Source organism: Pyrgilauda ruficollis, unplaced genomic scaffold (genome assembly GCF_017590135.1).
Source record: "Pyrgilauda ruficollis isolate IOZ18807 unplaced genomic scaffold, ASM1759013v1 scaffold79, whole genome shotgun sequence".
Taxonomy (NCBI): Eukaryota; Metazoa; Chordata; class Aves; order Passeriformes; family Passeridae; genus Pyrgilauda; species Pyrgilauda ruficollis.
In genome coordinates this window covers 2,101,238-2,115,699 of record NW_024529821.1, presented here as the reverse complement: position 1 = coordinate 2,115,699, position 14,462 = coordinate 2,101,238, and the positions used below count along the sequence as shown (strand labels likewise).

The 14,462-nt window shown below is 49.4% G+C and overlaps 1 protein-coding gene across 4 annotated transcripts in view; it reads right to left on the bottom strand.

Moving 5' to 3' along the window:
• ST6GAL1 (ST6 beta-galactoside alpha-2,6-sialyltransferase 1) overlaps positions 1 to 10,862 on the bottom strand; it is a 43,210-nt gene extending 32,348 nt beyond the window's left edge. For 2 of the 4 annotated variants that reach the window (XM_041487072.1, XM_041487075.1), the window contains exon 1: positions 10,623 to 10,862. The gene's annotated coding sequence lies outside the window, so the exon portion shown is untranslated. Of the gene's footprint in view, positions 1 to 1,176; positions 1,192 to 10,552; positions 10,570 to 10,622 lie in introns of those variants that run through there. The other 2 variants (XM_041487073.1, XM_041487074.1) reach the window with 2 other exon arrangements.
• Between the last annotated feature and the right edge of the window lie 3,600 nt (positions 10,863 to 14,462).

Here is a 14,462-nt window from a genome sequence, read left to right as displayed (position 1 = left end):
TTTTTTTTTTTTTTTTTTAAGGTGTAGTAAATAAGGTACAAAAGCCAGATGAAGTCTCAGGAGAGGCAAACAAAAGTTGACAAAAAAGTGATTCCTGCCTTGTTTATTTTACAGCTGCTATGAAATCAAACAAACCTTAAACTTCTCCTATCTTTTGTTGCCAGACCCTGGCAGAAGGAGACCCCTGATGAGCTCTGCACATGGGCTGAACTCTCAGCCACAGAAGCGCACTTCATGAGAAATTAAGAGGAGAGAATTCCTGGAAGCTTCCCTGAAGAGCACCCAGAACTGGCTGAGTACCCTGTGCGTGCCTCAGCTCCCCATTTACAGAGCTGCTTTCCCACAAACACACCATGAACTGCAGCTGCTCAGATACTTATGAGCAGCACCACGGAGGAGCCTATTGGACAACTTGTGTTTCTGTTCTTGGGGCAGAGCTTAAGCACACAAGTAAAGCACAACCTCAGAGCTGAAAAAAGGAAAATGAAAACCCCAGCTAACAACTACAAATACAGATCAGTGATGCACAGTGAGCAAGGCAGCATCAAGCCAAGCAGCAACTGTGGAGCCACGCAATCAGAACCTGCAGTGCACAGAGGTCAGATCTGGGCTGTATTACTTAAAAGCTGTCCTGCCTTCTGAGAGCCTGGCTTTGCAGCCCCTTCTGTATTTCCAGAGAAAATACAGAAGTCCTTTCACTTTCATTAAAGACCTATTCTCTTTTATTAAAGCAAGTTCTAGGACAAGTCAAGGGCTACTGCAGACTACTGGCAATTAATTCTGTAAGTTGGCAGCTTGTGCTTAAACAGAAGAATGATCATCATCTCAGAAGAACTGGCTCTGTGCAAATACTGTAACTTCAGCAGCAGCACAGAAGAGCAAGCAAGCCCAAACCATCCCTTCTGCAGAAGAGAGGCCTGGGAACCAAGAACACAGAGAGCAGCAAAGGCACTCGGGCAGTGCCTTAGTCAGGGATGTGACTGATGTGATCACTGCTGCCAGACCTCAACCTCTGCTAGCCAGAACAGGAGGAGGAATTGAAAAACCAGTTACTGATTGCTAGGCTGGCCACAGGCCTGGGGAAAGACAGACACAATTACCAGGACATTACTGGGATACCCTAGAGAGGAAATCCCTTGCTGCTGGACTTTTGTTTCCAGGAACAGAGAAACTCACCTGTTGCAAGGCAAGCTGAAGCAGGACGTGGTCTCCCCCATGCCTCCAGGATAAGATGCAGCAAAAGGGACACTGCCAAGTCCCACAGCCACAGCTCAAGCAGGAGCCATGCCATGGCAAAAGATGACCTGTGCAAGGTATGGATGATCCAACCTCTCACCCAGCCACAGCCTCATCCCAGCAATGCCCCAGCAGGATCCTTTTCCCCTATCTACCAACTTTGTCACTGCTTTCCCCAGGTACTGCAAAGACCAATATTTCCATTTCAAACCCATCTTGCTCAAGATGAACTGAACTTTCTTGAGCCTCCTCCCCAAACCAGAGACAAAGAATCTTTCTCCAGTGAGCAACACCAACTTAGCTTCTCCATAGGCCTTTTTTAAGGGGGTAGTTATTGCAACTCACCTGCTCTGAACCATTACACCTACTTTTTGACACAAACGCACAGCTAATAGTCTCCTGGTAACTGGCTATAAAAAAAATCATTAGAACTACTGATAACACCAACAGCTAAATTCAGTTTTGTGAAAAATAATACGTGCAACTACAGAGAAAAGAGGCAGAATGTATTTAGATATTTGGACATTTGGAGAGTGGGTAGGGGTTTTCACAGTGGTATTTTTGGTTTTGGTTTGGTTTTTTTTTTTTTTTCTCCAAGAGTTTGTTTTCATGAAGCCTAAGAGAAAAAGCCAAGGATGTGGGAGGACTAGAAGATGCTCAAGGACCAGAGAGACCGAAAGCTGTCTAAGAGATGGCTGCTTAGGAATCTGGCAGGAACTGAAGGGGGCTACAAGGAGCAATACCAGAAGGATGAGAAGACTTCTAGGAGAATATGGCTAGCCTGGAATTTGGACAAAGGAATGCTCCAAAACAACTTCAAGACTGTGAGACACAGCATTAAAATGCTCCTGTGGGGTAATCTCAGATGAGAGGAAGCAGGATATGATCACCTTCTCACACAGCCTGAGTTCTTCACTTCAGAAAAACAGCCAGTGCTGGAAAAAGTAAGCCACAAACACAGCCTGTGGTTACTGAAACACTGGCAGGTGGGCTTAGGGCAGCCACGGTGGTCATCACCACCATCCTGCAGGCTCCAGCACCAGCTGGCCAAGAACAGCACAAGCAGCCAGGGGAATGTGGGAGGCTGGCAACACACTCCCAGCTGCTCCCCTCACTTACTGGGAGCCCTGCGCAGCGTTTAACCACACCCCACGGTTTTTTCCCCCAGATTAGGGAGTTACAGCAACCAGGGGAAATCCACATGGGTAGAATGCAGGAAGGAAGACCAGAGATGTTCTGACAGCAGTGACTGCTTCGATGAGCTCAGCCCCCGATCTGCTCCCAGCAGAGGTGCAGAGACGGGCTCTGGCACACGGGCGGGCTGAGGCCCGGCTGAGCAGGGCTGAGCCAGGACGAGCTGGGAGACACAGCGGGGACAGAGCCGGCCCTTTCCTGCCCCGCAGCCTCGGAGGCAGAGACCCCATTGAGCCAGGGTGTTTCTGTCCTTGGTTCACACCCCACGTGCGGCAGGACAGGACCTTCCTGCCTGAGAACACCTCACAGATGTGAAGCTCTGGCAGCAGCAAGAAAATGTTCAGGTGGAGAATTAAGCATCTGCAGCATCACCTGCAGGGTTTGACTTGCCGTCCACACCCAGTTAAACTTCAGCTCAGAGGTTGCAAAGGAACAGTGGGGGGGGGGGAAGGCATTTCTGCAATACCTCAGATAAGGGAGGCTTCCAGAGTGTTGTCTGCATGAAGACAGATGGGAAAAATCAAGCCAAATTAGTGCCAGAAATTAATTTTAGAAGTATGAGTTAATATGCATTACTGACCTTGGTACTCCCACATCTGTAGCCACGGTGAGCTTAAATTTCCTTCATTTCCATTCACTTCCAGCATGAACTAAACTAATTTTAATTAAGAGCATCCAGGCTGAAACTTAGCACCATTTCTGACATCAAATTTTCTAACCATTCCTTAATTAACCTCTCTGAATTTTTCTCCTTAGATTGCAAGCATATGATTATCTGTCCAATTAGACAATTCATCCGTGGATATTTAATAAACAGGTACCCAACTGTACTCCCCTAATAACTAGGCAAACTTCTTAACCTTAGAACATATAGTTCATCTGAAAGAGACGGGTCTTTTGCAAAGTGATTTACAAAGTGGTAAAAAGTTTCCAAAATTGAGAGTGGAGCAATATCACACTTGAAAATTAATTTGACTGTTACCCCAGGTGCATACTTTAAGGAGCTAACCTCAATTTTTTAAAACGCACTTCTAACCACATTTGAAATTGCTGAGCCACATCCACAAAACCTAAAATAATTGCCACTCCACACCCACACTATGTTATAAAAATATAAAACAGAAGATACAAGTAACAACTGCTCTGAAAATCAGCAGCTAAATCTACAGAAAGTTACACGGCATCCACACGGTTCCCCCACCTTTGTGCTCTGCTCAGACCCCTCTGGTAAAGCAGGCAGCCTGGCAGTGGTCCCCGCACACAGCACAGGGAGCCACTGCCCAGCTCCAAGGCTCCGCCACCTTTTCAAACCACTCAATCCACAGGCAGCTGCTCAGTCTGCAGGAGTCAAGACAGCTGTTCTTTAAACAAGCATTAAATTAAATTTGAAGAGCCTAAAAATGCCAGTGATCCCTCACTTTGTCCCATTAGCAGAAAGTCTGACTGACCCGTTACACAAGACATTCCAGCCACCACTCTTCCTTCCTGTCTGACTGGGGACTCCCATATCTCTAAAAATACCCTTTCATGTCACAGGCACAAGCAACACTTATTTCTACCAATTCCATTTTTGCCTTTGGGAATCCCCCCTGTCCAAATGAAACCTGCCCCTGCAGCATTTGTTGGAAGCAAGTCAAAACACATCCCTTCCCAGGGAGGAGGTTTCCCTCCACAATGGGCTCTGTTCAGAAAAGCGCAAGGTAGCTCCCTAGGCAGCTACAGACTTCACAAAATAAATGTTATCAAGCTCTGGAACAAATTTGTTAACCAGTCACTCTGATGATCTTCCCATGAAAGCAACACTCTCATGGACATAAGCATTTGTGAAAAGTGGATTTCAAGATTGCAAGAATGGCTGTTAATAAGAAACAAGCTTCACATTCACAGACACCATCATCTGGATGACAGCAAAACCCATCCAGCACCTTCCAGACTCTCATAAAACATATAAAGTATTCATCAGACTTGCCTGTGAAAATCCAGCCCAGAGGAGCCTGAACACAACTTTTCCATCTTTGCTACATTTCTGCTAATGGACCTCACTTGCAAAGTGCCCAACTCCCTGACAATTATTGACACTGAAGCTCTGCTGGAGGACAAATATAAATCTATATAAAAATGTAAGCAACTCAAAAAATATAAAGTAACATAGAATCACCATAGAAGGTTTTGGGTTGGAAGAGACCTTAAAGATCTTGTTCCACCCCCTGCCATGGCCAGGGACGCCTTGCACTATCCCAGGTTGCTCCAAGCCCTGTTCAGCCTGGCCTGGGACACTTCCAGGGATTCAGGGGCAGCCACAGCTTCTCTGGGCACCCTGTGCCAGGGTCTCATCAGAAGAATTTCTTCTAATATCCAATCTGAACTTACTCTCTGCCAGTTTGAAGCCATTCCTCCTTGTCCTGTCCCTCCAGGCTCCTGTAAAAAGTCCCTCTCCCCCTCTCCTGCAGGCTCCCTTTAGGCACTGCAAGGCCACAATGAGGTCACCCTGATCCCTCCTCTCCTCCAGGTTCAACCATCCCAATTCTCTCAGCCTTTCCACACAGGAGAGTTGCTCCATCCCTCTAATAATCCTGGTGACCTCTTCTGGTCCTGCTCCAAGAGGCCAATTTCCTTCCTCTGCTGGGGACCCCAGACCAGGTGCGTGAAGCCCCCCAAGTGGGGTCTCATGAGACCAACAGGGAGATTTTATCCCAACAATTACAATCTTGTACATCTAAATTTTTCATTTCTTTAGGACCTCTTGCAAGCACAAAGAATGGCAGGAACACAGTCAGGTCACAGGGATAACCAAGAATTAACACAGTGATCATCCATCCCTGGACCAAAGTAAAATCCTGAATTTAGGAAGAACTAAACTGTGAGGGAAGGAGATAAAAACAAAAACCAGCCAAATAAATAAACTTTAACCCAACTTAGTTAACAAAGAATCACACCCAAATTTTCAGTCTTGCAAGGCAATGCAGCTCACAGCATGAAGACATCTTCTGAGAAGTTTTTTATTAATTTATTGGTTTAAGGATGCTCTGGGATGCTCTGTGCCTTCAAAACAGAGCAGCTCAGACAGAGCTCTACTTGCAGCCTTTCCTAAAGATTCTGCCTTACAAACAAATTTAGAACAAAAAACTCATTACTCTGATGTTTTACATTAGATGTTATTTCAAGGTAAAAGCAGGTCCTTGAGATTACCAGGGGAAAACCAGGAGCACAGATGTCTTTTAGTCCCCAGGAGATCCATTTTAGAAATCTGTCATTGCTGCACAACTGCCATGCTATTTTCTGTTGTCATTCCATCCCAGTGAGGGTCATCACACTCTCTCCACACATTTGGGACTCTGCTGGCACACACAGGGTATTTGCAGAAAATCCAGTGAAGACAGTCAGGCTGATTGGAGCCCCTCTGATTTCCTAATCAGCAAACACTGTACCACAAAGTACAGTATATGCTGCAATGCATATTAAAAAATTAATCACTGCTGTCAACAACTCTTATTTTTCTGCAAAATTTTACAGCTGAAAATCCAAACTGCTGCAGCCACCGTAAGCAGAGTAGATGCAATATTAAAGAAGGGAGTATTAGCTTGTTTCCAGTTTCCACCAGCCCCAGGAGTCCCAGGCACAAGCTGGGCACTGTGACAAACACACCTGCCAGTGCCCAGGGATCAGTGTGGGATGCACAGCCAGACAGACAGGCATCCTGTGCTGGGGGCATTTGGGTTCTCCACTGCCTCAGCAGCACTGAGGTACCAGGAGCAGCTTTGCTCAGCTCATTTTCAGTAGCTGCCAGTTCCCAGAGCTAACACGCATCCGGAGTGCAGAGAAACGTTAGCACAGTCTGGCACAGAGCTCCCTTCTGCCTGTACAGACAGACCATCCCCAGGCACAGGAGTAAAGGTAGAAAAGCAGAGGCCTCCCTGAATTTCAGCATAGCGCTGTTAGAAGGTGAACTATTATGTGCAGCATTTCCAATCTCACAAACAGACCTTTTTATTTATTAGCTATTTATAGAAAAAGAAACTGCAAGATGCTGTGCTGCAGCTTTCCAAACCAACCTCTGTTTGAGAGCAGAGGTTGTGGGAACTTGTGAGCAACACACCACAAGCAAACATTGAAGTCCCCTGGATGACTTGGTGGTAGAGCTCTTAATTTCAGAGACACTCCAAGCCAAGCATCCCAGGCAAATGCATGACCTTCCAAATGCTGCAGAGGGACCAGCAAACCCCAGCTAGACAAAGGTTCCTGGAACCTGCTGAGACAAAAAACTACAAGGCAGACCTCCTCTGTTCTGGCTTCACAGAAGAGCTCCTGGACACCCATAGAGCCAAATTATGCTCCATACGCAAGATCTGCTTGTGAACATGCTGCTGTACACACACACTCCACACAGCAGGACCTTCAGCATGGCCCATGCTACTGGTACGTTCTGGGAAGGACACACACACCAGTACATGCATTTCTCGTTGCTTCCCAGCATCCTTCAAACCAAAGAATCTATCCTGCAGAGCTGGAATCGTAATGACAGGTAGAAATGGGCTTAAGTGCTGCCCTAAATCAGCCAAGTCACTGCTTTGCAGACAAGTTCTGGACTCTCCTTATCGTCATTGTTCACCTCGTCGCTCTGGGAATCAGCAGGAAAACTCATCTGCAAGTGGAACCAGCAGATGTGCATTCATATTCAGTGCCATCAGTGACCCACAGGGAGATATTTTATAGAAGCTTTGGGTTCACAGCTCACCAAAGGCTGAGCTACAGCACACATTCAGAAAGGCAATAAACCTTCATTTTTACTTACAACCAAGTGGCTCAAACATGTAAGTTTTTCCAAGGTTTTTAATCACACAAGTGATTAGAGGATCTGATAACAATGATCCCCACTGGCATGACATCTAAGAGCACTTTATAGAGAAAGCATCTCATTTCATCTTCTAGTTTTTTTTAATCAGCACAATTATAATTAAAAGAGCATTCAAAGGAACCACTTGTATTTCACACTTCATTGACAAGTTAACCAGTCAAACAGCACAGACTTCAAGCACATCTGAAGCCACCAGGAATGTTCTTCAAACACAACCATGTCCAGCCACTGGGCCACCTCACACTGGGAAGCAAAGCCTGTCCTTGGTGAAGCAGTTACAGTGAAAGCTGTAATATGTAGGTCAGCGTTCTAAGAAGGGCTGTGACTAAGACAAAGTATCAGATTGATTCATAATGCTCTCTGATTGCTAATCCTGTGCAGAATTGTGATTTACGTCCCGCTTCCAAAATCTGAGGGCTACGGAAAAGGTCTGGATACTTTGAAAAAGATCATCAAAACAATTCTGTCAGACCTATTACAGTGATCTTTACGAATGTTGACTAGAGCACAGGAAAATGACATTTCCACCGGTGGCTGTGCACATCACTGAACCTCTCCTGTGGAAAGGGACGAGGATATTGACTGCAGCAGCACTTCTGCCCTTCCAAAAACTGCCAGTACAACAGGTTAAGGGTGTGAGGAGAAGCCCTGGCAGTCAAAGAACTTGAGTTCAATCATGTCCTCCATACCAGCCAGCCTGAGAGCAAAGGGCAACACAACCTGGCCCGTTACCATCCCTGGCTGGTTCCCCCAGCCCAGAGCAGGACAGGAGCTGGGTGGGACTGTGCTGTGGTTGAGGTGTCTGTGTGGGTGTTGGGGACACACCCCTGGGTGCAGTACCCCCTTCAGTACCTGCCTGTCCTCTGACAGAGCCACAGGGACATGAACCTCTGAATGTACAGCAATTAGCTCCTCTGCAGCACTGTCTCAAGGACAGTTAAGACAGAACACTACTGGCTGCATCTGCTCTGCCCTTTGTTACACCACCCCTGCCCACCCCATACTGGCACCTCTAACTCCTCTCATGTATTTCCAGCTCCTGCAGGAGATGACTCTGCCAGCAGTCACTGCAAAACAAGGTTTAAGTACTCACCTATTTTGTCCCTAGAAAACTAGGTCTCCAGGAACAACGATACACCTGCATTTCCACTCTTTGGTTTTAACCAAGTCACAGAGCACACAAACAGCAGTCACCAGAGTGGCAGCCTGCTCAAAGCCACATCAGCAAATATTTTTGTGTCCAGGAATTAAGTAGATATGGTCAGATATCCCTCTTTTCTGAAACCTAACCTCACATTTGCTGCCAGCAGGAGACACATACATGTCCAGCGGAGCACTGCTGTTCCAGTGATAATGGGGCAGCTCACTTATGTGAGCATCTCCATCTTCAGGCCATGCACCACTTTTGCCAGAGGCATACATTTTGGCAGAGGACCCCACAATGTTCCCACTACACCCACAAAACACAGCTCCTTCTACTGTATTTAGCTTACCTAAGAAAAGCAACCATTGAATGAAAGAAAAGCAGAGGACAGATTTACCTGGAGCCAAGCTGCAGCCTTGCACAGCTGTCCTGTCCCCAACACCAACAGGGCACACACCTTGGCACTACAGAGCTGTTCATCCCTGCAGCACCATCACCAAACCAATTTATTTGCTGAACCAGAAGAAAACAGATGATTTGTCTCGACTCAGCAGCTGCATCACCTCCAGAGCAGTGGTTTATGCCCAGGTGAGATGATCAGCTGCCCAAAGTAGACCTGGGGATAGGCTGCTTGCCCTCTGAGATCCCCACATGGGTTCACCCCAACCCCCCAGGCCCTCACTCTCCTGCAAGAACTGCAGCTAACAGGAAAAGTCTGCCTCATTAGACTCTTGGCCTCTGTCCCAGGGGCCTTTTGGGGAAGATTTTTCCTGCTAATATTCTTCCTCGTGGGGAAGATTTAGCATCACTCATATCTATATGAGCTCCTCAGGCATTTGGAGCTCCACCTAAACCATCCCGGACACTGTGATGAAACACAAGGGATGAGTGTTTGTATTTTGTCCTAGCTACCAGAGATGAGGAGGACTTTCCAAGATGCTCTACCAAGGTTTTGCAGCAAAAGCTGAGGACAGAAAGCTGTCCCTCTCCCCCTCAGAGACACACCTTATGCACACTTACCCCATTCTGCTGGGGTCTCCTTCCACTGACTCTCCTCTGAGAGCAGGAGGATGATGCAGCCTTGTATCACAGCACTCCCATCTATTTAAAGTTATCCCAGCTCAGAAAAAGTATTCCAGGTTAGCTACCAGTCTTTAGGCAAGTGCAGTCCTGTGAGTGTGCCACTAAAGGAGGAGTCACACAGAGAGAGTTAGACTCATTCCTCACACATTAATAGGCAGCTCTGGTTTCTCACTCACTCACAGCCAAGAAAATCTCCTGCTACATCCAGCTGCTCTGCCATGGCACCTTTCCCCCTGCAGATATTTCTGTTTTGACACTGTCAGTGATTAGATCCAGTTGCAGCAAGCAGATACGGAAACAGCATAAAGCAGCAGCAGCTCCCACTCCTTCAGCCGCTGGTCCCCATCCACTGCCCTGATTTACCAGGGCTCATAAACGCAGGAACAGAGGTTGGCCCTGAAAGACTAGTACATGGCAGCACAAAAAACACGCTACACATTATTTATCCTCTCTGCAGCCTGACCTGCTGTGCGCTAGTAGAGACGAATGCAGCTACTTCTAAAATTAAATCCCTTGCTACTGGCGGGTACTGGGACTGGCGGGTCCCTGCGGCTGACCCAGGCCAGCAGGGATCTGTCAAATTCAGGCAAGGGCGCGCACAAGCCGGAGGCAGGCAGGGGCCGGGGTCTGCCTCACCCCCCGCCCATCCTCTCTCCTCGGAGCCGCCACCGGGCGGGCTCTGCAGCCACCGGGGACTTGTGTGCTGCCAAAGCGCCGGCGAGCGGGGAGAGCAGCAGGAGCAGGGGGACAGGCAGCCGGGGCAGGCGCCGCCATACACATCTGCCGCTCTCAGAACTTTATACTGATGGGGTTACAAACATAAATAATAAGAAATAACAAAAGTTGCGCCGCAGCGGAGCTGGCGCTCGTCCACCCCACGCTGCCCGCCCGAGCCCACTCACACCCGGGGGCCGCCTCACGCCACGGCCGAGACCCCCGGGGGCGGCGGGACGGGGCCGGGCCGGGCGGGGCACGGCCCTTCCCGCCCTCCCGCGGCACCTGCGACCCCCGCGGCGCCTCAGCCCTCGCCCACCGCCTACCCTCGATGGCTTCTTCACCGCCACCCTGGCCCCGCTGCCCCGCATTCACCACGGACCCTGAGGCACTCACCGCCAGCCCCGCCTCGCCGACCCTCGGCCGGCCCCTCACTCACAGCCGCCGCCCGCCTTTGTTGCCGCCGCGGCCGAGGCATTTAAGGCGCTGAGGCGAGGGGAGGCGGGGGCCGCCGCGCGGGGGAGGCGCCGCCGCCAGCCCGGCTGCTCGGCGGGCATGGGGCATCCTCCTCGCCTTCCTCATCCTCCGCCCCTCACGGCATAGCTGCGGGGAGGAGGAGCGGCTGCCCGGCAGCGACAGCCCCGAGCCCAGCCTGGGTGCTCCCTCGGCGCGGGGAGCGGCGAGTGGCAGCGGGCTGCGGAGCACAGCCCCAGCTCCAGCCGAGGGGGCTGGCTCGGTCGGGACAAAGTGCCGCACACCCTGCAGCAGCCTCGGTGGGAGCCCCAGAGCTGGCCCTGCCCGCCTGCCTGGGGGAGCTCTGTGTGGAAAGGCACAAAGAACGATCGTGCCCCGTTACGGACACGGCAGAGCCCCGCGCTGGCAGAGCTGCCATCTAACTCCGTCGCTGTGGGCTCGTTTCGAATTTGCGCTGCAGATACATCAATAGTTCATTAGCGAGCCGCAGGCAGCTTCCCCCAGCACCTATTTCAGTGCTGGGGAGGGAGAGCCCTCCGGGCCATGGTTCCTTCAGGGCACCCCCTGCACCTCCAGGGATGCCCAAAGCATGGAAAGTGGGGCACATGGCTACTGCCTGCCTGCAGCTGGCTACTGCCTTAAACTACTTTTGGCCTCTTCTCTGTCAAGCACAAGCAGGGATTAGTGTGTGCAATACGTTTTGCCAAGCTATGTACTAATCAGGGTCCAGGCAAGGCAACCTGATTATTGTGATCATAAAAGCTCAGACTCTGAGCCATGCAAGCTAGAACAAATGCCCTGCATGAATCAGTGCCAGTCCCCACTGGGGCTGCAGGACACGGTACCACTGTGCCTATCCTGGCTGCTGTGCTTCCAATGCTAACTGGAAAGAGCAAGCAAACTGTTTCTGGGGTTCATCCATGTTTTTCTAACTTGAAAGAAGTCAGCATCTGGTGTGGGGTTATATCCTACAAGTTTGTGTCCAAAATCAGCATTTCACTGTGCATTACTCCCATCTTAGCTGCAGATGATGTTCCCTCACACAATGTACCTCTCTGCTCCGACTGGATGGAGCAAGGTCTTCCCAAGGGTTTTCCAGCATCAGAGAGCATGAAACACCTGCAAGGATACATAAAGTGTTACAAAATAAATCCACAGAAAATAAATAGCCCCCAGAGCTGTTGCAGCATTCAGGTTCACATTGCAACCCCCTAGGTACTCCCCAGGTACTCCCATTACAGCTAGCACCAGTCTGAGCCAGGTGCTGGAGGGAGAGCTGACAGGGGAGAATTGTGGCTTTCATGTCTCCTGGTGCCTCTCCCTGGCTGCAGAGGGGCTGGATGGGATGTTCCCTGCAAGCAGTTTGATGCACTGCCGGGGAGAATCAGGGAGGCAGAGCCTGCTTGCCTGGACAAGGTGCAGGACTCGGGTCTCGGGTGGGTTTACACACCCTGTGCCCTTCAGAACCCTTGGCTGAGAGTACCGCTCTTGGAGCGTGAGCACTGAAGCTGGGGGTTCACAGCAGGCAGACACTTTCCTGGACAGGCAAAGTGGTTTAGGGCTCTTCCTGGCCTTTAAAAGCTAGTTAAGCCTTACATATGTGCTGAACCCGAAGGCAGACAAGTTCCTGTGGCTCTCTTGAGTAGGGACATAAGTGAGATGGGCAGCTGGCCAGCCCACACTTACCACTAATTGGGGTAGGTTTATGTGGATATTTGCTCAGAAAGGTCTTAGCCTGGGCTGAGATCCTTCACTCAGTTCTTTTGTACTTAAACCGTGTGGAGGTAGGTACCTGCTGGCAGTGCAAAGAGCTGCACAAAAGCCCCCTGCTCCCCCCTTCAGGTCAGGAACACACAGGGCTTGCTTTCTGCCTCTTCCCTCTACCCACTCCCCTCTCGCAGAAGTCCCCTTCTCACTGTCCCTTGACTCCATCTCAGATTCCCCCTGTGCTGTGCTGCTTGTGGAAAGAAGAATAATTTAACAATTTCACCTGCCTAGATAGTGCAGAAATCCCCAAACCACTGTAACTCTTCCCCAACACACAGACACACAGAGACACACAGAGACACACACACACACACACTGCTCACCCCCTCCCTTCTTGCTGTAATGAGGCTTCAGACCATGAGGGTACCTGAGCAGGGACCACCCATGGTGGAGACAACCCTTCCCCTACCTTTGGAGACTCTTACAAAATCGACAGATAACCTAAAGCAGTGTGCTGGAGCCCAGGAGCCTCTGGGCGGTGAACCTCACCCACTCACCTTGCCATGCCCCCAGGCAAGCAGCAACTGGAGACCACAGAGGGAGTGAGGGAGAGCATCCAAATTCCACAGGGCTGTGCTGAGCTGTGCTAGCTTTTTCAGGCTCATGACTCCTACCTTCCAGCAGAGCTTCTTTCTGGAGAACAAAGCTGGCATCAGCATCTTCGTCCAAGTCATTTTTTCCTACACTGCAGAATGAGCAGTTCAGGGAAAAGTGCTGGGAGTCATAGTCACCCCTCTTGATTTGTCACTCTAAAGAGATGGGCAGAGTCAGAAGAAGAACAGCATATAAAGGTGGCTCTTGTCCAAGCACGCTCTTGTCCTGTCCCAGCCACATCCCAGGCCAGCTCAGGGATTCCTGTACCACCCCCAGCACTGGCAGCTGCTCCTGCTGTGTCCCAGCACTACTGATTTTCTGGGCTATATGTGTGTGACTTCCAGTCATGACTGAATCAGTAGAGAAGGGGCACACTTACCTGTGCAGTGCTAGAAATATCACAGAGCAGCACGCCGCTGCTCAATGAAGTGATTAATATTTATGCTCTGGGCCTGCTAATATTAGAAGGTCGAGAACAATAGATAATGCTTTTATGGGGCTTTTAAATGGAATCTTCCTTAAAGACTCCTTCCTTTACTGAGGGGCCCATAAAGGTGGGTTTGAGTGGCTTTTACATGAAAAAATATTTTGCTGCATCTTCAATTTCTTAGCTCTTTGCTTAAAGCTCTAATAGCTTTATGATAAAAAGTTGCCACCTCCCTGATTGCCTGACCTGACTGTCCTTGAACTGCAGGGAAACCACACATGCTGGGCAGAGCAGTTGCAGAGAAGTCCCACCATGTTCGGGATGTGTACGAATACCTTCACCCTCTGCAATGGCAGAAATTTTCTCCAGAAGCTTCTGGCTTCTGCACAGTGAAATCAGCTAAGAAAAAAAAAAATACTGAAATTAATCTTAACACCCCACATTGTCCTTCCTTGCTGCCAAAACATGCATTCTTGACAGAGGTTTGTCTAACCTGGTCTTAAAAACATCTGTTGGTGGAGATATGCCAACCTGTATCTTTTCCAGTCCTTATTTATCCTACAGTTGGAAAGTTTCTCTCAATATCTTTTCCAAAATATTATTGTAATTTTCTCCTGTCCCCAGTAGGAGACTGATTTGCTGCCTTACCCTGTGGTAGTCTTTCATACACTTAAAGGCTTAATTCGTCTCCCCAGTCCTCCTTCCTCTGGATTAATCAATGCCACTTCATTTCTCCTGCCCTCACAGGTCATGTTTCCAAGTCCTCCACTCTTCCTTGCTGCCCATCTCTGGTCCTTCCCTAGTCAGGCTTTATCTTTTGACCTCTGTCCTGAAGCCTGCCCTGCCCTGAGCAGAGGGAAAGGCTTGCATGGTGGGCACAAGTGCTTTTCTGTTTGTATTTTTCATTTATTCTTCTCATAGTGGGAGTGTCATTAGAGGCTCATGTTCAGCCTGACCAAGGATCTTTTGGTAAG